At 33.5% G+C, this 24,602-nt stretch overlaps 1 long non-coding RNA gene across 1 annotated transcript in view; it reads left to right on the plus strand.

Annotated features, from left to right (window-relative positions):
• LOC101722302 (uncharacterized) overlaps window positions 1-24,378 on the plus strand; it is a 185,079-nt gene extending 160,701 nt beyond the window's left edge. The window contains exons 2-3 of the long non-coding RNA XR_001182509.3: window positions 21,890-22,014; window positions 23,883-24,378. This is a non-coding gene — a long non-coding RNA (uncharacterized LOC101722302). The remainder of the gene's footprint in view (window positions 1-21,889; window positions 22,015-23,882) is intronic.
• The last annotated feature ends 224 nt before the right edge of the window (window positions 24,379-24,602 follow it).

Raw genomic sequence — 24,602 nt, forward strand, 5'->3', positions numbered from 1 at the left:
TAATTTTTTTGCAACTTAATTTAAATACTTTACAAATTATTTCACCTCACCTCTAGACATAATTCTTCCTAAACTACAAATGTGAAATCCTTAAAAGAAAATATTCAAGACATTGAAACAAGCTTTGCAAGAAATTATTGGATGCCTCCTCTGTAGTAGGGTCAATGTGTATGGTTTAAAGAAAAATATAGCAGAAGCCGTGTAAGTCTTGAGACTCAGTCTCATGGCCAATTTAATATCAAGACATTATAGGTATAATCACCCTAAACAGCACTTATTTAAGAAAAATATATTAGTGTTGTACAAATACTGTGTGTTTAATAATTACTTGAAATGATTGTGAATCACCTGTTATACCTGAATTAGATCTCTTCCTCACAAAGGACAATATAAATTCTGAGTTAAGCCTAAGAGTGTAGGCTTCATGTTTGACGATGATGAAGAAAAATTGTATTAAATGCACTTTAAGGAACTTTATACCACTCTTTATTGAAAATTCATTTTTAGCCAAGTAGTGATGAAGCTAATAAAATTCTTTTTTATGAGAAAGCCAAGAGTCATATCTATTTTCTCTCCCCTAACAGGCTATCTGCACCAAGGCATCAATGAGAAGCAATGGTCAGAAATTTTGTTCAAGTAAAAGATGGTTTGTTCTTCTGAGGACTATGTGATAAAAGAATTGTATGTAATAATGTGGACTCTAGATTTATATTTTAAAGGCAGTAAATATAAATCATGCTATATTTTTTTGTTTGTTTTGTTTTGTTTTTGACCCTAGGAATTGAATTGACTTTACACTGAGCTACACATCCAGCCTTCTTTTTATTACTATTACTATTATTATTATTATTATTATTATTATTTTAAATTTTGAGAAAAGGTCTCACTAAGTCACTAAGTTGCCCAGACTGAGCTCAAACTTTGATTCTCTTGCTTCGGCTTTCCGGAGTAAAAGGATTATGGGCCTGTGACCCCTGCATAGCTTAATGCTATGTTTTTAAGTAAAATTTAGAGTATTTAAAGAAAGTTGGAATGTTTTATTCTTAACCATTGCAATCTTTAGTCTTGATTTTGGATTTTCTTTAATATCACCCAAAAAATTACTTCATGAGGAATTATGTGCATCATCAAGCAAATATTTGTTAGGAAATCATGGAAAAGATATCTACATTTGTACGCAATCTTTGCCTACCTTAGAATTTGTCTCAACACTATTCTTAATGGTATTAATAAAAGAGCTTATGTGTGGGGAGTAGTAGTTGATCATACAAGCTTGGGAAGTTCTAACCGTCTTTCCTAAAAATTAGTGTGTGCATTAACATAGTAAACTGTGTTACTTTGCTAGGGCTGCTATAGCAAGGTTCAAGCTGGTGGCTTAGTGTAGAGAAATTTGGCTCACATTTCTAGAAGCCAGAAATCTCAAATCAAGGTGTTAGCAGGGCAGTGATCCCTTCGTGAGAAAGGGATCTTTTCCAGACTTCTTTCTCAGCTTTCGGTAATTCCTCGGCTTGAGGAAGGGTAACTTCTGTCTTTATGTTACATTCTCCCCACGCACATGTCTGCATCCAAGCTTCCTCTTTATATAAGGATACTTGGCATGAAAGTAGAGGCTCTCCCTACTGCAGGATAATCAGACCCTAATTTTACTAATTACATTCACAATTATGCTATTTTCAAATTAGGTCGTATTCTGATATCATGGGGTTAGGAGGCCAGCACATAAAAAGTGGGGAGATATAATTCAACTAATAGCTAAGTGTTAAACTTCTGTAGAATGCTTTTGTTTTTCGTATTGCTGAGGCTCTAACCCAGGTCCTTGGGGATGCTAAGCAAGTGCTGTATCACTTAGCTACAGCTCCAGTACTAAAATGTTTTTATAGTAGAAAATAATAAGATTTAGTTTTGAATTTTATTGACAATTTTTTATTTATTTCCTTTTTCTTTTTAAGAATATAATACTTGGTGTGGTCTAAATGAATGTGTCCCTTGACATTTGTATGTTGAAATACTAACCTCGAATTTTAAGGTATTAAGGGTTGGGAACCTTTGAAAAGTAATTGAGATTAGTGTCCTTGTAAAAGAGACACTAAAAAGCTAGTTTTCCACTTATACTATAAGGGGAGGCAGGGGGAAGGTACTATCAACCAGAAGATTGACTTGTAAGTGGACATTCAATCTGTCAGCAAGTTGATCTTGAACTTTCTAGCCTCCACAACCATGAGAAATAAATGTTTCTTGTTTATGAGTCAAATAAATTTGGGTAGTTTTACACTAAACTCATGGTATTTTGTTGTAACACTTCAGACAGAGTAAGATGGCACTTCATAACTGTATTTCTGTTAACATCTTATAAAATATAGTTAAAATGAGGCAAAGGATAAAATTGAGTTATAAAATGCAGAAAGGTTGTAATGTTGTGATTAGAAAATGGGATTTAAGGGCCAAGGATTTAGCTCAGCAGTTCTGCCGCCTGCCTCACAAGTTCAAGGTCCTGAGTTCAATCCCTGGTGCCAAAAAAATAAAAATAAAGAAAGAAAAAGAAAAAAGAAAATGGGTCTTAAGAAGGAAGTTGTATGAACTATTGGCAAAGTACAATGAATAAAAAGGGGAAAAGGGTTTTAAGACAAAATGTTCTATGATTATACTGCCCGTGTAAGCTGGCATCTGCTACATAACAGACCACTCTAGGTCTCAATGTAGTAAACATGTGTATTAGCTTTCTGTTGCTATGACAAAATATCCGAGAAAGCCAATTTAAAGGAACAAAGGTTTATTTTGGTTTATGACTTCGGAAGTTTCAGTCTACAATCAGCTGGTTCTGTTGCTGTGGACCTGAGGTGAGGCTGAGTGTTATGGCAGAGAGTATGGTAGGGCAAAGCTACTCACTCATGGCAGGCAGGAAGCGAGAGACAGGGAAATAGCTCAAGAATAAGAGACTGGGGATTGGATATAATCCTCAGGGTTATGCTTTCATGACCCAGTCCATTCAGCTAGGCTCCATTCCTGTTCCCATCACCTTCCAATAATGCCATCGAATTATGATTTTTTTCAATGGTTACTCCTCTGATGAAGTTAGACTTCTCATGATCCAGTCACTTCCCAAACCCAGTGAGGCCCAATAAGGGTAATAGAACCTGTTCAATTCTTGGATACTTAAATGTGGCCAGCTTTCCCACATATACCACAGAGATCTGCTTTTGGCCAGATTTTCCTCCTGATGAAATACTTTCTATGTTATTCATTATGTCATTGTGACTCTTTTCTAGCCCAATATTTCTTTTTTTTCTTGCTGCTGTTATGTATGTCAGTGTCTCTTCTTTTATAATCATAAGGACCTGAATTGCTACTTGGTCCTATCCATTGAGGCTTTATGTATTCCCTTTGCATCTTTAAATGGATCTTTAACAGAAATGTGGTGAGAATTTGATGGAAATATATGTCTGTGGTCAAGAAGTTGGAGAAGTAGAGATGTGGGTAACATAAAGAATTGAAGTAGAAATAAATACAAAGACAAGAGGTCATGATGAGGATGATAATCAGACTAAATTATTAAAGAACTGGTAAGTAGGAAAGACAGGAAGTTGTGTCAAAAAAGGAGAAAGTGGATTTGAGATTGCCAGAGTTTGTAGGAAGATGAGATTGAAGATGTGGCAGTGGTGGATTGATTGATCTGGATGGAAGGGTTGAATTTGAATGGACAAAGAACTTTTATTTTGTTTGATTATTAGAGAATAGAGATTGTTTTTCAGAGGTTTTAATAATCGCTGCAGGGTTCTTCAAATCTTGAAACGTTTTTCTGCAAGCATTCAGAAGGTAATTTTGAGCTTGAAAGTTGCCCCATTAAGGGAGCTATTATCTTACCTTTGCAATGCCCTAATCACCCATAAATTGAATTAAAAGCACTAGTTGCCGGATTTTCTTTTGGATTAGTCATAATTACCCAGTAAATAGTTTTCAAAAATCATTAGGTTGCAAAAATTTGTTCATACAGTCTGCTTTAATAGCATCGACATTTATCAGTCAGCTGTATACCCTGCTGACCTCCTTTATGTCCCAGAGCAAACTTGGATAATCAGACTTGCAGAGCAAGAGGCATCTTGCAGTACTCACTGTGCCATGTCATTGCAAGATCACTATTAGAAAAGTGTAAAAGGATTAATTCAACTCCTGTTTGAACTTTAAGGTTTTAAAGAGTACATTTCCTCAATTGTTCTTATTAATCATTTTTTATGTTTCTCTCTAGAAATAATTTTCCACAAAGACTCATCAAAAAGCAAATTTATAAATGGAGTTTGTCTTACTGAGTTGATCTGTTATATTTCATTAGGTTACTTTTTGAGAAACAACATCTTATGCTTCTCCTGGAGGACCAATTCAAGAAAAGTAAAGATGTTTGCCAGACACATTTTAAAAATTAACATAGCATACTCTTTAGAGAGTTTCATACAAAATTCATATTTGGACCAGATAGATTTATTACATATTAAATAGTAGATGTATTTTGAAAAGTAGCAGCATTATTTGATCCTCTGTAAGTTTTACTATCTGGGCATGTTTGAGAAGGAAAATAAAGGGTGCTTTCTAATGTTTAATCCCCTATGTGCTTTTAACACTGTGAAATAAAATTTGTTCATTTAAGGTATTTCATTTCAACATTGCAGTACCTTAAAATGTAGAGAATATTTTTAACCATACGTGAACAATCTACTTAGGGTAATAAAATCACTTTTCTAAAGTCACATGGCAAGTTCAATATGGAGAGATCTTAAAGTAGTTTAATTAAATGAAATTGTGAGGAGGGATACTGGGCTGTAGATTTAAATTAAGGCATTAGTAGGATATAGATGGAATATCATATGGCCATATGAAGAGCTGAAAATATATTCCAGGGAACTCCGAAATAAGGAGAATCCAGGAGAGTAGGATTAAGAAATCTCCAATAAATAAGAGTTGAACCAAGAGCAAAAGCATGGTAGAGGCTAAGTGAAGAAATGTTTATGAACAGGAGAGTATGATTAACTTTGTCCAATGCTGCAGCTAAAAGAAATGATGTGATGACCAAAGAGCAGCCATAGGATTTAGCAACAATGCAAATAATTGTCACATTTCTGTGCAATAGTAAAAACAAAGCCCAACTGGATTTGACAGAGGATAAGAGAAGTGGAACACAGATGACAGAAACATTTCAAAAAAATTTTTTTTCCTAAAAGTGCAACAAAACACTAGAGGCTGCAGGAAGAGGATGTGAAGTTCATGAGAGGGTTTATGTTTCTTTTTTACATGTAGATAGTTCAGAATGCTTGTCTAATGGGAACTATTTTAAACAGGGGGAGGCATGATTGAGAGAGGCGAGGTTAGAATGTTGAAAGGTGTGGAGGTAAAACATAGTATAGTGCTGTTGTAGGTGTTCACATGTTTGGAGAATCTCGTGGTCTCTCTGGTCACGCAGGTTTGTACTTGACTGAGGAACAGATGATTAACATTAGGGAATATGGAAAGGTATAATGGAACAAGTAGGCACAACACAATTCCTTGTAGACTATAGTATTTAATGTTTTTAAAACATCATAATGATTCTCCGAGGTGAGATTTTGCCACAGAGAGTGCATTTTTATTATCATTTTGACTATTTGGCCCACAGGAGATGGGAAAATTGAACTATTGATACTATAAATGTCAATGATATCATCATAAATTATAGATGAATTACTATTGATAATTCACTAGAAAATAAGATTGTTTTGTCTTAGGGCTTCTTTAGAGCTTATGATCTTTTATTGAACCTAAATGCCTGAAAAATCTTTGAACCCACTCTGCCTGGGAGGTAGAGGTGCAGGAATCAGTGAAAAAGCACTGCTTGGACAGGGGCTGTGGGAATAGCTATGTTCAGTATCCATTTTTCCTAAATGTGATGAGATCAGTGTGTTCAAGTTTTGATGCCCAAGTTCAAGGTCTGGTAGTTGCTCTTCAATAATGCAAATTGCTAGTGGCCACTTTGGGTCTAAGAGAAACTCAGCAGGCAAGATAGGAAGACTAACGCAAGGAATGAAATAAGATAGTATCGGACCAAGTTTCATGATGTGGCTCAGTCTTTTTCCTATTTAATAGTGAGAAAAAGATCTGTGTAGAAAAGGGCAGTTTCCTTCCTCTTTGAAGACCAGAGTGTCTGAATATGATGGATAGCAGAGTCCTATCTGTGGTGGGTTATCAGTTGCTGAGGACTCTTTTTTGCTCACATTTGGGCTTAAGCTCTTCTTTATTCCAGACAATAATTCTAAGATCCTTTCTTTCCCACATATCTAGAATCCTGCCTAGTAACCACCTGGCTAGATCTTCCTCCCTAATACTTCCAAGATCCCTTTTTATTCTTCTACATGAAGTCTTAATCTCAAATTCTCTCATTATAGGTCTGAATGAAGTAGTAAGTCTAGAGCTTGAACTGTTAGTAATCAAAATGGAGTTTCCATTTCTTTGACATTATGAGGTATATTCTTGAAATGTTCCAGTGTTCATTAGAAATGAGGCACAGTATTTTTATGTTATTCTAGGAGAAGTACCTTATTCTTTCTTTTTTCATAAAATGGGTTTTCATTCTAAGACAGTAAAAATGAAACAAAACACAAAAAGTTGAATTTCCTTTAGCCAAACAGGCTGTACATTTATACCTTATGCTATTCTTTAAGTCATTCCTTTAGAACAAATGACTGCAGATGGCTGTGCTGGCAATGGACAGAGTATTGCTGAACCCCAATGCACCTCAGTGTATTCAAACATATTTAGGATCTTCTGAAAGAATATCATTCATCATCAATTCAGATCTAGTAAAAATGAAGGGGAAAGAGAAAGGGGGAAAGGAAAAGGAAGACAAGAGCAGAAGCAAAGGGTGGAAGACAAGAAAAAGAAGCAAAAATTAACTAAACAACTTGTATTCCAAGGAGTTTGTGGTAAGGAATCAAAAGAGACACTTATAACAAACATGTTGAGACTGTGATATTTATGGGAAAAGAGAAAAATCTTATTCTTTGCTCAGATTTTCTTCTTTGAAATGAGCCCCAGAGCTTCTATGGGGAACGGTCTGATGAAACGCTGATGAAAGGTACTGACAAAAGTTAAATGCCTGAGGTCAGAATTCTGAAAATGAAAAGGGCGCTGTTTACCAGCTAGCTTGCTTGGTAATTCTAGGCTTTCCATAGGAAAATACTTTGTGCTGAATTGCCTGTTTGATTGTGATTTCATGCAGCTGGGTGTCACATTTGGGTGAACTTGGCAGGGGGAGGGAAAAGACACGTGGCACTTAGAGCAAAAACCAGGTGTCCAAAGAGGAACTTGGCTTTTGTTTAGGAAGAGGCTAAAACCTGGACCCATGCCCAAGAAAGGTGGAACACTAGGGAATATAAAGTAATGGAGTTAAGAGACCTTAGGAAGTAGGAGTCAGTAGGCTCAGTGATATAAGAAAGATGTAAGAAGGAGATGAAGGATAAATAAGGCACATAATAAACATAAAAATTATACAACCTCAAATGATAACCTCTTACTATATTCTACAATATTGTTATCCTCACAAAAAATAAATGAGGATGAGAGGTGAAGTAGTTTGCTTAGGTAAAACAGCTGGTGACAGATATACTGAAGTCCAGGTGGTTGTCTAATTCAAAATCTGTGAATTTAACAGCTGTTTTCAACCTCAGAAGCCAAGCAAATTGCGAATACCATTAACAGAAAGAAAAATGAATAACTCTTATGTGTGGGGAGGATGAAAAGAGGGGCTACGGTTGTTTTTGTCATTACCATAGTGATGCGTTCAATTTTTACAGACCTTTAGTACCTTCAAGTTACAAATAAGATTCCTTTTAATACGTGTTTGCAAGTGTGCCTTATAAATGCAAAGCAGCCAGCAATCCTTACAAGAAAGCTTAAACGTCAACCCTAAAAATTCTTGAAATAAATCCCTCCATCATATTTATTTCTCTGAACATAAATTAGTGGCCTGCCACAGCTGACATCTGCAGAAAATCACTATGAAGAAACACTTCTTCCTCAGTGTGATTTAGTAGTATTTGTTACTTTTCATAACACAGTGGAGAAATATGTTTTTTCACATGGCATGTTTTTACTTTTTCCTTCATGCTTATTTTTCTTGTAAATTGTTTTGCTCTTCACCTAACCCATTGTTCTTTTCTTTCAATTTTTCTTCCAAATAAACAATATTGTTTTTCTAAAGTAGTATTTTCAAATCCAAATTTAACCTCCCATGTGCCTCAGGGTACCATATAAAAGTATATTGCCTGTGATATATTTTCAGTGGATCCTTATGTGACTGTCTTGTACTTTATTTATCTTCTGACTCGTTGCTGAAATAGGCAGAGAAATTTGTGATCACAGCTCTTTATTTAAATAATTTAAGAGAAAATGAGATAAAACAAAAATAGTATAAAGCACTTTTAAAAGTTGGAAGATGACTGTAACAGCCTGTGTGAATTATGGCAAGGTTCTCATGTTTCTCTTAGCAAAATTTCTGTGATGTCACATACAATGAAAAACAAAATATTTCTTTTAAATGTTTACTCTGAAATATAGCAGCACCAGCTAATTTAAAATAATGCCAAAAATGGATTTGAAATCATTCTTAACATTTTATTTTTATCAGTAGTACAGCTACATTTTAATTGTCACTTAATAGCATCCTGAGACTGTTTCAGGGACCCAACTTCTAATTATTCATAAAAATACTGATCAATCAGGCCAGATTTAGCTCAGCAGCACAGTGTCTGCCTGGCAAGTGCAAGGCCCTGAGTTCAATTGTCGGTACAAAAACATAATGAACAATCTTTTACCTTTCCTCACTCCTCAATGGGGCTATACTTTATTTCTTAAACTATTTTTATGTTTCCTGTCCTTTGTGAAATCTGTCATGCTTGTTACTAACTGTTCAGTGCTTCCTGAGGGGAATGAACATATCTACCATTGTTTACTATCAGTAAGAAAAATCTGAGGTGTTAAGTAGCTATTCAGAATATGTGCAGAGTGAATTAGTAAATGGGAAACATCATTTGAGTAGATTGTACATATGTACAGTGGCTCTGGGTACAGACAAAAATAAGATAAAAATTCTCTAAGTCACTGAAGGTGTGGGTTTGAAATATATATTTATACTTCACATTGTAGTTTATAATTTAATGAGAAATGAGGTTTGTATTGTGAGTTACATTGCTTTTATTTTATTGACAAAAACTTACTAAATCTTCAGAAAGAAATATTTATTTGATTCACAACATGTATTTAATGGTAACTTCTCATCTAAGATAGTTATGGAATAAAACTTGAGATTTCTCATTGCAAATACTTCTATCTTTTACAAACACAGTTTTATACTTTAAACTTCAGTGTAGAATTTTTGAGGGTGACTTTTCATTTATTAAAATTTTGTATATCCTCCTAGTTGTTTCTGTACAGAAAAATATTATTTAAGTAAATATACAAATTTTTACATATTCATACGATTAGTCCATAGCAATATTATAATTTACTTTTGCTTTTTACTTAATAAGGGTAAAATGGTGTGCCAAATGTGCACAACTTGTCATGTAATCAAGACACACCTGTTTTTGCCTTCTACCATACTTGTAAACTTTCTCCAGTGTACTAATCTTCTCTTGCTCTTATGAAAATGTTATTAAATCTATGTGTCCCCTTTGAGTCCTTAGTCCCTCTAAATTGCAAATAATCTCAACTCAGAATTTAAAATTTTTTCACCTATACTGAAACTCTGAAATTGTGTGCACTAAATATTTTGTACCTTTCTCATTATCACACCTCCATGGACAGGGGTCTTTTGTGGACTGGAAATTACAAGGAAAGTGAAGGGAGGAATAGACAGTGAGATTAGTTTCTCCTTCTTCTTTGTTCATAAGTAAGAACTGCTCTTTTTACTTCATAAAGTGTAGAAATGTTTGGTCAAGGGCTATGGCACGATTTACCTTCATTTGCTCAGGCATTATCTTGCCCTTCACCTGTACTGTTGGTGGGAATGTACATTGCTACAACCACTGTGGAAACCAGTATGAAAGTTCTTCCAAAAGTCGTGACTATAACTACCATATGGCCCAGCAATCCCACTCATGATTACATTTCTAATAGAAATGAAATTAGTATGTTAAAGATGTATGTGCACTCCCATGTTCATTGTAGCAGTATTTGCGATAGCTAAGAAATGGAAATAACCTAAGTGTCCCACATATACACAATGGAATTCTATTCAGCTGTGAAAAAAAATGAAATCCCGTCGCTTCCAACAGCATTTATGGAACTGGAGATCATTAAATTAAGCGAAGTATGCCAGACAAAGAACAAGTGCCAAAAAATCTACTCATACATGGAATAAAAAAGTTATTTCCATAGAAGTTGAAATTAGAATGTGGGATATAAGAAGCTGAAAGAGTAAGAGGGAAGGCGGGAGGGATGGAGAATGTTTGATCAATGGATACTCTATTATAGTTAGATGTAAGAAATTCTGGCGCATTATTGTACAGTAGATAGACTATAGAGACTGATGATATATTTTCAAAATACATTTCAAAGTATATTTTCAGAGGCCAGAGGAAAAGACTTTGAATGTTTTCACCATAAAGAAATGATAAATGTTGGAAAAATAGATGTTTAACCTGATTTAAATATTACGCAATGTATCCAGATAGTGATACATCACATAGAGATGGCCAGGACCTGTGGTTTGCTGCTACTACTCAGCATTGTGAGAGAGTATCGTACTATATATCAGAGGCTCAGGAAAAGATTGAAACAAAAAATATGAAGCATGGCTTCTATTGAATATAGTATATCATTTTTACACCATTGTAAAAGAAAAAATCATAAGTTGAACCACAGTAAGTTAGAGTATCATCTGTGGATTTTAAAAATGTAAGTCCCTATATATTTCATATTTTACAAAATTCTCTCTATATTGAAAGTAGTTTTGGCTGTGGAAAAGTGTTTTATTTTTCATAACTCAGAATCTGCAGAAATTTTAGTCTTCTGGAGGGATTTCAATGTAGCACATGAATTTATTTATTTATTCATTTATTTATTTGGTACCAGGGATTAAACTCAAGACCTTGAGCTTGAGAGGCAGGCATGGTGCCACTCAACTATATCCCTGGCCCATGCACATGTATTTTAGATTAAAAAAATATACCATACTCTTCTGAAGGTGTCTTTATGACTCAGAAATATGATTACATTATCATAAAACCTTCATCATAAATTAATTTTATTTCAAATTATCTTAAGTGATCTCCTTCTAAGATAAAGTCATCAATCATAAATGAAGGTGTTAAATTTAGAGACTAGATGTTTAAAATAGAAGGGAGCAAATCTAAATATCACGTAGTGCTCGATTTGTCCATTTGCTACTAAAAATTTGATCAAATTAAAATTAAAGATGTGTTTGAATTTTCTTCTTTTCTTATGCTGGCTCAGCCCTTATCAAATTTTATCATGCAGAAGAATTACCTTATAGAAGAATACAAAGAAACTATGTATATTTTAAGTCATAGGTTACATAAGTGATTTTCCATGGCAATTTTTACTTACATACAATCTTCATGTAGGTCTTTGATTTTAGAAAATAACTGCTTTTTTATTTATAACAGTAAGAAAGCCTCTAAATCCAGTGTAGTCAAGGGTTGATTCATGCAGATTTGAATGACAATTTTCTGTTAAGTGTACAAGAAGCAGCTGTACCTGGCTTTTTACTTCCTTTTTAAGTGTCCTCCAAGCAAGGACATTCCTTTGACCTTATGTTATTGCATTTGACATTCTAGGGCTTCACTTATCCCACTTCCTCTCTACAATTTTTGTAAACAAATCCTTTAAACTATGAGAACCACTTAATGTGAAGGCAGGTGTGGTCTGGAAAGTATAATGTCCTGAGGCACTTTGTATACAGTTGTTTTTCCTCTGTACCCTTCTCCCCAACTCAATCAGTGTTTTTTTCTAGCCAAGTTGTATCACAAATTACCATTTTTTCACAGTGTGTGTTCCAAATGTTTTAGTATAGCCAAGATATGTTTTGACTCCCCGTTAACCTAAATAAATTTACATAAGAAAAATTATATATAGTTATTGCAAATGGATAATCAGTAACATTTACCATAAAACCCATGCACAGCATAAAACCAAAAGTAAATCAGTGTTATCAAATGCTAGCCTGAGGTTTTACAAAGGGAGATTAGCAAGCTATAGAAAGAGGTAGAAGGCATACTGGCACCAAACTAAGAACTTTCCTAATGTAATCAAAGGCTTTGAAAGAGGACGATTTTCTCACTGTGCAGTTGAGTGTTATTTAAGGCCATGCCTGTATGCTTTCTGCAATCAATTTGTGAGTCACCAGTGGGTGTTTGTCCTACACTGTGTAGGGCACTGCACAACATATTGCCTAGCATGATTCCCCTGTAGGGTTAGAGTTGCAGTTAATACATAGGAAAGCACTTCAACAGCAGTAGCAGTAATTGTCACTGTGTGTCAGAACCCATGCTCATCCATTTACATAATTATTTTGTTGTATAATATCTACAATTTTATGATGTAGGTATTATTATACACAGTTTACTGATGAACAAATGAAAACTTAGGATTAATTTACTACATGTTAAAAATGAGTAAATGGGGGTGCTTGTGTGTGAACCTCAGTCTGTCTGACTCCAGAGAGCATGCATGTAATCACAGTGCTATGTATATGATTCACATTTTACATTTCATTAAAAGCAATAGGAATATTATGCTGCTTCAGCTTTGCTTTTTGACCACTTGTATATTAGAAAGACTATATATATTCCTTTAATATTTTAAAATTTTGTTATATAATTTTATGCTGTCTCATTTACACTGCCTAATTTCAGATGCAGATCACACACACACACACACACACACACACACACACACACACTGAGATCATAGAGTTCAGAGCTGGATAATTTTTTTCTAACTGAACACAGCAATTTAGCAACACTAGAATCAAGAAACAGGTCCTCAGTACATCCTAAAACTGCTCTCTTCTCATCTGCTCATCCTCATCTTCAGAAAAGTAATTTGTATATTGACTTCTAATATCATAAGTTAGTTTTGCCAAGTTTTTAATTTGATAGCAGAATCATGCAGTAGGTGCTTCATATTACTTCCATACTTCCACTTAACTGTATTTGTGAGATTCGTCTATGTTATTCAATATGGTGTTTATCCATTTTATTGTTAATGGATAATTATATAATTTCTAATTTTTGCCTTCTACAGAAAGCACTTCTCTGAGTGTTCTTATACATAACTTTTGGGAACAAAATATGCATTTCATTTTTGGTGACTAAGAGTAGTAATATCAGGTCATAGGCTTTGTATATACAGGAAAACCTTGGTTTTGGAGCATAATTCCTTCTGGAAACAGGCTTGTAATCAGAAGCACTTGTGTATCAAAGTGAATTTCCCCATAAGAAATAATGGAAACTCAGATGATTTGTTCCACAACTCAAAAATATTTATATAAAAAGATTACAATACTATAATATAATACAAAATAATAAAGAAAATACAAACTATAAAGAAAAATAAACAAATTAACCTGTACTTAACTTGGAAAACCTTTGTGGCTGGTGTGAGGGAGATGAGAGAGAGGAAAGTTATTTTGTAGGTCAACATTCACTATCACTACCAGGAATTACTGCTATCTATGGTCTCAATGGAATCTTTTCCTTTTTGTGCAGCTTTAACAATGAACCTATCCGGTGACACTTGCTTTTGCCTTCCCTTAAGGATTTTGTGAAAATGTGACATTGCAATGTCATTAAACAGATTCATTGCTCACACTGCTACAGCTTTTTTTGGGTGATGCTTTTCTACAACATTTTGTACTGCTTCCCACATTTTACACATTTCCCCAATCTCATTTGAAGTGAGGGATTCCTCCACCTTTTTCTTCTTCTCCTCTGCAAATGAGATTGACCTGCTGCTGTTGGGAGATGATCACCCACAATCCTCCAGGGAGAGAGAGGAGAACCTTTGGCTTAAGTGTGATTGTGTGATGTTTGGCATCATGTACCACTCATGTTGAAAGACACAGCTCATTTATTAAGTTAAAATTTATGAGAAATGTTTACTTGTCTTGCAGAACACTTGAAGAACAAGTTACTAGCAATCCAATGTTTTACTGTATACCATTTAGTGAAAACACTTTGTTTAGTTTTCTTATCTTTTGTCCATGAATACTAACTTATACTTTGTAACTGCATCCTGATTTCTTTTTGAGAAAAGGATCATCATCTTTTCAAAGATGGTAGTCTTTTCAAAACAATAAATCAGGCTGTCCTATTCCAGTACCAGAAGGGATCCTTGGAGGCTAGAACTTTACTAGAATTCTTTTTCTACGTGAAAAATACAGAGGATATGAATAAATTTATTCAGGAAGATTTCCTGTTTGTGGGGGACTTGACTCTTCAGCAGAGTACTTCAAAACAGAACAAATCATTGGCATTTGCTCCCAGTAGCAGTAACGATGCCTTGGAAAGTCTGGTATAATTTGTAGTTGTCTGCTTTTTGTTGGTGTAAAGCGTAGTTCTTTGTCTTCCTCTGATCCTATTTACTCTTCTTTTCCCAATATATTCCTTTTCTAAAATTAAAATGTCCATGTTGGTTTCTGTTGCTTGCAACCAAGGAAACATGTCATAAGTGAGCTTATTAACTACACATCAGAAACAACTTTTTCTTTGACACAAAAAATTGCCCATTTTAATAAATGCCTATGAATGTGATGAATTTCAAAATAACTGGCAGCTAGATATAGATTAGCCCATCCATGAAACATACGCATTTAAGATTTCTGGACATGGTGAAAATGCTACTTATTAATGAGGACTGGGGAAAATGGCCAATATTATGCCTCTCTTCTGTAGGCATAGGACAGAAGTAGGTATTCAAAGAGAATTTGGCAGTGAGAGAAACCTTGTCTTCTGTAGTTGGTGTTTATTGATTGTAGTAATATGTTAGTTAGAAGTGGATTTTTTTTCTTTTTTGCATTTCAGGTTAAGTCCATTTTGCTGAAGTGTTTACAGTATCTTTTTTGTCAGAGTGATTAGGAGAACAGGAAAATGAAGAACATTTGCTATGAAATTAACAGCTTGCAAATAATTTCTGTTAAGTGTATATGCGATGTGTTTCACTTGTTTAAATTACATTGTTTCAGGATTTAATGTTGTGTATATTTCCTTAGTTTTTACATTTTAACTCTATTTGCTAAAATTTGAAGTTGGCTTTTTTTTTAATTGATCATTTACTAAGAGGAATTGTAAGACTCTGATGCCATTGTTTGTAAGGTTTAGCTCTTTGCACCATGCATTTACAGAGCTGGATAAAGATTGCTTTAGTTCATAAATGTTGTATTTAGGTATCAGTCTTAAACTGGAAGAGAACTTCAGATATTTCACAGGATTGTGTGGATAGAGATGAGAGCCACCTTAGCTGCCAGTATTTCCTGGCTGACTGACAACTCCAGTAATTGTCAGTGTTCTCTTGTCCGCTGTCTCCCAATTCCATCTCAGTCCCCAATGAGAAAAACATAGTTGGAAAATTCCAGGGATAATTATTAGGCATATTGTGGCCTAGGACTTTAGAGTTCTAGGCCAGGCAGGATAAATGAAGGTTATGTTTTAGGAGGTAACGTAGGCAAAGCTGTTGACATAGGGTTTGGAGGAACACTGCTAGAATCAAATTTCTTTTCTTTTTTTCCTTTTTGTAGTACTACAGATTGAACCCAGGGTCCTCACACTGAGGTGTACCCCGAATCCTTTTTTATTTTGGCTTATTTTTATTTTTATTTGATGGGATTAGCTAAGTCACTCAGTTGCCCTGGCTGGCCTCAAACTTGCAACCCTCCCTTCTCATCCTCCCAGAGTACCGGCTTTACAGAGATGCTCCACCACTCCCAATTTAGAGTCTAAATTCCAAAATCATAACTAACAAGCTTGTGTCTTTGAGTAATTCATTCACTAAATTCAATTCCTGATCAGACAAATGGGGACCAGCATACAGTCTGATTTGACATGATAATTAAGCTAAAACCTGTATGTCCAATATCCAATTTATGTTAAATATTGACTATTGTTATAGGTTCTTCTAATGTAGTCCTGAGAGGTCTCAAAGAGGCAATGTTCCAGGTTAAATGTGGAATCACAAAACCCAGAGAGTTTCATTCTGGCCTATTTTTTTTATAGCCTCTTATACCTATTTTTAATGTGTATATATATATATATATATATATATATATCACAGTGTATATTCTTACACTGTTGTGAATTTTATTCTTTTCTATTTCTGTAATTAAGTCTTACACCTCATCAGTACAGGAATTATGTGTATTTTGATAAAGATTGTATTCTAAATTGCAAAGTCAAGCCTGATCATGTTTTAATTGCCAAATCAATATTTGTAGAATTAATGTATGCGTGAGTTGATGGATGGTTGGATGGATTGAAAATAGTCTTCTAAGACAGCCATAGAGACACTAAAAGTCAACTAAAACTACAAAGGATTTCTTCACTTAGCCATCAGATTCTGATTTTCCTCATTTTGTATCTCCAGTGATTATAACTTGTTCAGAATTCCAAAAGTCAATTCAATAAATATTAAGTAAATTAATATGAAATTATCAACATTCAAATACTTCTGACCTAAAAATGGTAATTTCATATCATTCAACCTATCATTTGTTAATAGACTGACAAATAATAAAAATATTTTTATCTTAGAGTAGTATTTTATTATGACTTTGATTTATATTTGTATATTTATGTGTATTTGTATACTTTTAGTATACATAAGAGACAGTTGGCAAGTATACAATAATCTTCAAAGGCTTTCACTTCATATTCATAATCTTAAAATTTCTGTCGCTATTAAAATTTAGTACTTAAAGGTTTCTAAGATCTTCAGATGATTTGAATTTTCACATTCAAATTTGGGAATTACTAATCTTATTTTTTTTCATTTGTAACTCATGAAAACAAAATTATTCTCCCTTTAGATAGTCTTCTTAGAGGGTACTGCTTACTGGCTTTTCATTTCATTCTGTAATATTTGCAAATGGACAATCTAATTCATGGAGATTTTCATAGCAACACCTGGAGGGTTTAATTTGTTTTTCTTTTTAAAATTAAGATTTATTGACTATGACAAAATGATTTGTTGCCAATGACTGAACCCATTAAGGAATGAGTAATTTGCCTATTTTTTATTTAGGCATAGTGATGAGCACCTATTCTTCATGGGTAGACTGGATTTCTGATGCCAATTTCCAGTTCCTCTGACCTGGAAAAGACTAATAATAATATCCTTGGAACTAAGGGACTAGACCTTCTTCTGATGTAATTGAGATTTTTTTCTTCTAAATTTGACTTTTGTTTTTCTCAGTCTTATGACTATGATATTCTAGGCTGGGACATCTGCTTTTGAATTTGGGCATTATTAAATATCATGTTAAAGTCTTTGTGTTTATTACTTACGTGTTAATAATACATTGAACAAAATGAGACAATCTTTGTAACTTATATAAAACATTGTTACTTTTATTGATATGCATGTCAAAAAACGTTGTGGCTTGCTTTATTACTTTTAAAATTTATACATACCTATTTTAAAATTTAGCTGTAATGGCTATGGCTGCTTGATGTGGATGCTTGGCTTTGTTCTTGCTGACAATCTTATTCTTTACACTGTCGCCCTGGTAGGAAAGAAGACTGGTTCAACTGGAATTCAGAATGAGGTGCTCTAGTCCTAAATTCTGCTTTCCTTTTTGTAATTCTAAAATATGATCTAAGCTCACTATGATGTACCATTTGAGAGAAATGCCAAGCCAAAGAGGTTTTAATAAATGCCAAGTGATGTGCCAGTTTGCCTTTTAATAGACATGTTTAGAAAGTATTTAGAGGAACCTGGTGAACATATTGGCACTTAAAAAAAAACAACACTGTGTTCAGCTATATCATCAAATGAAGACCTAGTTTATGTTAAAAATCTCTCTAGGCAATTGATTTTGTAACTTCACTTAATGTGAGTACAGGATTTATCTATTCTTCTTACTAGAATATTTCATTATAGGACTCCACTCCTTACTGCTGTGTGTCATGCTCCTGTGTCTTGCTCCATCTTTAATATATTTTAAGAACAATTATTCATCATTCTATGATGTAATATTGTCCTTCCAATATTATATCAGTCTTCCTCAAATTGGTATTGTAGGTTTTCCTCTGAGTACTGTTGAACACTTCAGCATTTTCTTATACTTAGGCAATTTAGGAAGTTTCACTGTCCATTTATGCTGCTGGATTCTACTATTTATTAATGCACCTCAATAATTCATTAATTTTAATAGCAGATGACCTTCAGTACTTCAATTTCATTTTGGAAAACTTATAACACAGTATTCTCTTCAATTATTTATTTTAAATATTAAATTTGATATTCATGTTGTTTTATTTCTGCTATTTCTTCTTTGTTAATCCAGTTAAAGTACAAAATGTCTGCATTGCCCACTAATATTTAGCTCTATGATGATAATAAATTTTCATGAAATCCATGGCTAATTTTAGTTTTACTCTTTCATTCTTAGTACTTATGTTACTTTTTTGAACTCAGTCTATTATAAAGCAAAGTCTTTTTGTTATATTATTTTCCAGCAATATAGTCCCTAAAGATGAAAAATATTCAGCACATTTGTTGTGATTTATTAAGTTGCTTTAACTCAGTATTTCAAATCAAGCCAATACAGTTGTCAAAGTTCAAGAACAGCAATAGAAATTTATTTTGGAAGATTGTATTTTTAATTTTATTAATAACCCATAACTATCTTGCTTCTTCTAATTCTAGCTCAAAGTTTAAATCAAACAGTGTAATACAACATAATATTTCCTCCTATATTTTAGGAGAAACTAGTTTCTGAGAATAACTGCCATCTTATAAAATATTTCTGAAAAAAAATGAAACAATGCTTAAGAGAATGGTCTTTTTGATTTCATTATGTACATTTATGTTCTGTAGTAAATAAGCATTTGTTTCAGAGATATTTAGAGGAATAAAATATGTGTAAGGGGGAAAACAGTCCTTTGAAAAATAAGATAAGTAAAATAAACTGTAATGAATTAGTACCTATATTGACATGAGTTTGAATTTAGTTACTATTTAATCTCTCTGCCCTCTAAAAGCATAATATAAAATTGTGCTAAAAAATTAAAAAATGACAAATAGTACGTTAAAAGAAATAGGCAATCTTGTGATGGAAGATAATCAGAAATGCGTCAAGATCAGAAAATAGCAACCAGAAATGTTATTTTAAAAGTTGGCAGCAGAGTTAAATATATTTAATTTACAATGTAAAATGATAAAGCGAATGGTAGAGAAATACTGCTAGACTATTAGGTACATAATGAGCAAGTAGCATACTCAACAGGTACATAGTCAAGGGATAGAGGAAAGTGGGTAAGTTCTGGTTAAGAACCTGAATGGAGAAAGATGATTGGCAGATCTCTGAAGTCCAGGAAGGTAAAGAGAATTCAGAGTCCAAGAGGCAGTTATAATATTATAACCAAGAAGGGGCTGTCAAGTTCTGATTCTAGAATTTCTAGGTTTTTTCTAAACTTGTACCTATGAGATTTGTTATAAAATAATTTACAGGGAGAAGGAAGCTAGAGTCCCTAGAACTATTTTTCTTCTTAAATTAGGCACTCAGGAGAGACTCAGGAAAGATTTATATAATAATAACAGGTAACAGTTCTTGAGTAAAAGTTGGGAACTAGGTACTAAATTAATATTTTAAGTACATTATTTTTAATATTCAATTTATGCTATTAGGTTTATCTCTGAATCATTTTATCTTAATTGTCAGCTTGACTAAGAGAGCTGACCAATACAATCTTCATTATATAGATGAAGCAACCGAAGCAGGAATATTAAATAATTTAAGTCCACACAATTAATAAAGAATAGAGTCTGGATTGGAAGACAGTTTGACTCCAAAGTTGCAGTATTATACTCTTCTACAACTAGAGAAGATAAGATCCTAGAATGAATATGATTCAGTTCTTGTGAGATTTACCTTTGTACATAATTTTAAATAGTGTAAATTTATAACTATTCACAACTCTTATGTTTAAATATGTACTTAATAAATAGATACCATGACTATAATATTTATGACAAATAATTCTAGATAATAAAATCTCCAATAGAATGAGAAGTATACATTTTGAATTTTTCTAGTGATTTCTCTAATCTTTTTTGTTCTTTTATCTTAAATGCATTTCACACACCTTGATTATTGTGCTTTTACTATTTACTAGGTAATGTTATTGTTGACAGAGGGATTAGCAAGGCAGAAAGCATATCTTCATGAATTTAGAGTCTATTGGTAGAGACAGTCAATAAACACACACATATTGTACTGTCCCTTTGATATAAGAGCTATGAAGAAAAATAAAGACTAAGGATAAAGAATGAAAGAGGTTACTTTAGAAAGGGTTTCAGTAAAGGACTCTAGAAAGATATATTTTAAAAATACTTGAACAAAAATGAACAAAGCTTCTAAAATATGCATGAGGAGAATATGAGGAAGAGGAAATAAGTGCAAATACATTGAATTTGGAAAACAAGGAATATTAGGAGATAGAGCTTGAAAGATAGTTAAGAATGAGATCATGAAGGACTTACTAGGCCATGATATAAGGTTTTTATGGTAACCAGATGGGAAGCCATTGTGGGATTCTGACATAGGAATCATCATGATTGGATTTTTAACACTTGTAACCATTCCAGCTATCATGGAGATATTAAAGTAATTCTAAAGGCAATGTACCAAATAATTGCTCAAGATTTAAGGCTTCAATTTTGGATAAGAATAAAAAGACACTTGCAAAGTTTTTAGCTTGACAAATTCCTTGGATGAATAATGATGTGAGGATTGAGGAGAGGGTAATCTGGTTTCTCTCTTAGAAGCATTAAATGGGAAATGTCTATTAAATATGCAAATGAGGACATGGAAAGTAGGCTCTTAGGTGAACAAGTCAAGAGACAATGAAGAAGTTCTGAGAAGGGGATATAAATATACGATTTCCAAAACCCTAAGATTAAATGACAACAGCTAGAAAATGAGGGCACATAGAAAAAGTGCAGAAAAAAATGAACTCTGAATCACTCAAGCACTTAATAAGCAGAGAAAACATAGACTATGGGTCAGAGGAAAAATGAACAAGAAAATAAAAACGGCTTGTGTAGTGTCTTGAAGAGAGTGTTTCAATAAGGAAGGAAGGAATGTCTATGTCAAATGCTGCTGAGAAACAGAGTAACATTAGGATTAAATATAGACCAAAAATCCCCAGAACTTTATAGAGTTTGTCATTTTCCTTGAACAAAGTAACATTAGTGGAATGGTTGTCATCAAAACCCTAAGATGTGACATGGAGAAGTAAATATAAACCCTTTGAGAAATTTTGCTGAAGTGAAAAGTGCATAGTAACTAAATATAAAGACATATAAAGCATGTAAAGACACCTCTCTTTTTCTTTAATGAGTTGTTACATGTGTTCAAATAGAAATCATCGAACAATCAGAGAAAAAACTGACTACATTTGAAAAGAGGGTATAACTGAAGGAACAAAAGTCTTGAGATGAAGAGGTAGGTGAAATGGACATATTAACCTTAGGTAGAAGGTAGGGACTTTTCATGCTTATAATAGCACAATTCAGCATACAGACAAATAGACAAAACCATGATAACAGTTGAAGCAATAAGGGGAGAGAGGTTTTCTTTTTTTAATTCAATTTATGCAGTGCACTTAGAAATGCGTTCTTTACCCAACAGTTGGGAGAGAGGAAGATGCTGGAGATTTGATAATCCATCTCTGAGACTGGGACAGTGAACTCACCTGGGCTATATACATCAGAATCACAGAGAATGCTGTTGAGATAAGAAGTCGCAAATGTAAAGTAAGTCTAAACAACACAGTTGTGTTTGCTTTCTACAGGCACTGAGCAAAATGAATGTGGGCAAGGTGTGAGAAATTTTTTGGGGGGTACCGGGGATCAAAGTTGGGTCCTTGCGCTTGTGCAGCGGGCGGCAAAATCACTGAGCTAAATCCCCGGCTCTAAGGTGTGAAAAATTTAATGAAGACTGAGTTGTTATTTTCAAGTTAGTATAGGTAAGAGAAGTGCAAGGGAGTTTTTGTTTTAAAATAGGAAAGATTTGTGAGCCAGGAATCTGAACTGGAAAAAAAGAAAATAAGACAATAAACGGACTGATGGCCAGCAGAAAAATAATACTATTAATGGATTAGTGTCTCAATGGGTTGATAGTTATAGGAGTAGGATTAATGATGACAGGGAGTGACCTAGAAAGACAGAAATTGGTGTTTAGAGATGTGAACCCGTCTACAATGTAAGATCTTTGAAAAACAGAAAAATATTATAATTTAGCTACTACAGTCATATGCATCTTAACCTACCATTGGAACTGGCTGCATTAAGGGGGAACTTTCTTTACCATACTAATAATTTAGGCAAGTGATCTGTAATATAAGCTGCTGAGTGATGGAAAATTTGAACTTTGTTTTCAAAATGACATTTTTAAGATTTATCCTCTCATGTAAAAGGCTCTTCCCTGTAAATTTGCAATTAATGTAACTTTAACAACCTAATTTTTAATTCTGAATATTTTTAGTATAAAAGTTTAAGGGATTTGTATGAAAAATAACACTGTTATCACTATATAGGACGCCACTATATCTTGATACATACATCTGAAGTCTCTTATTAGGAGATAATTTAACAACTTTCTGCACATTTGAGATAATGGTTTAGTCAGTGTGTTATAAATGCAAAGTAGTTCTTGGACCTGATTTTATTTCTTCTGCATAATTTCATCGTAGTCTGTATAATTTACCTTTTGACTCTGGATAAACGCACACAACTTTTATAAATTTATAAGTTGCAAAAGCAGTACATTTTAAGAAAATCTTTGCAGTAACCCTCAATTTTGCTGTAATGTACATGCATATTACATAGAAATGTTGAACCTTGTGAAATATTGAGGTTACTGGAATTTAAAGATGTTATGGTGTTATCACTTATTTAACATATGCATTTACATGTACTTATATGTATGTGTATGTGAAAATTGTTAATTTTATGGAAAATAGATGGCAAGTTCATTGAACTAGCTTGTTTTGGAAAAGATTCTGTGTATGTTTTCTCTGTATACTAGCAAAATAGCTTAGTTTTATTTGAGGGATAAATAAAAACTAAATGTAAATTCACGTTTATTGTAAGTCCCTAAATGACATGCCCTTTCATCAATATAATTTAAATATTTGGGAATCATAACAAGTTCTTGGCACTAGCTTGATCTTGTGGTGTTATAATGTATGTTTTCTATACAAACAGATGTTTTTATATGATTACATTTGTAGTAGTCATATGGTTGGATGTAGTTTAGCAAGTAAAAAAACCTTAACATTGTCAACTAGTACCTTGTGAATAACTTCAATGGATTTTAAAATGTTTTCAGGAATACATGTAATTCTAAAGTATATTAAATTTCTAAAATACATATAAATAATTTTTATAAATATGTAGCAAATGTATCATACATCTACATTTCTTTCTGACATTCAGAAATCTACTGTCTCACTACAAAAAAATAGGAACTCCAAAGGCCAATTTGAGGCAATAATGATATAGAAATTTGGATTTCCCTTCTATGAAGGTTTTGATATTCTTTTTGACCTTGATTTGATTGTTTAATCTATGATTCTGGCTTTTCTGTGTTTTACTATATAGTTGAATATTCGTATTTTAAGGTTGAGAAAAAAGGACTCTGAGAATCACTGTTTTCCAGAGGAAGAAACTAGTGCACACGGACCAAGGCTTGCTGAAGTGCCACGTCATGAGGAAAGGACAGACTGAACTGAAATTCTGACTTCCAGTCATGTGTTCTTTCATGTCAAGGTGCAGTAGGCCTGACGTATTAGAGGGGTACACTGAAGGGATTTGATCAACAGGAAGTTTGCTGCGAAAGGAAAGCAAGAGCAGTATGACTTTCTGCTGGAGAAAAAGCAAAATACAATGCAGTGTTTCTCTCAGTTTGGAGGGAAAAAGAATGAATGAAATATAGATAACTTTAAAAGAGCATCATATAAGGCTGGTATCACATCAATCCATAGTGTTTATTTTGTACAAGCTGGTGACATTTAGAGGGAACTGAGAGTTCCAGCAGTTTTCAGTAGGTGGTCAGCTTGACATTTCTGTATAATGTCTCACTGGGCTAATAAAACCTGTCAATTCCTGCTGCTTCCATTTTCATTTTATTCTTTCTGTTCATTTAAAGTAACAATTTAGTAAATCATAGTATATAGGCAAGTGCTAAAGCCAAGTGTTTATACATACTAAAATTTTTTAAGCCTGAAATTTTTTACCTAACAGATGGAAGAATTGTGAGCAATTTTGCTGGAACTCTGTAGCTTTATTTTTTTTTTAATTTCATTTGTTAACATTTAAATATTCAGTTTATGTCCAATAAA

Source organism: Heterocephalus glaber, unplaced genomic scaffold (genome assembly GCF_053883595.1).
Source record: "Heterocephalus glaber isolate CG9 unplaced genomic scaffold, H.glaber_assembly_v1.0 deba00001572, whole genome shotgun sequence".
NCBI classification, from domain to species: Eukaryota; Metazoa; Chordata; class Mammalia; order Rodentia; family Bathyergidae; genus Heterocephalus; species Heterocephalus glaber.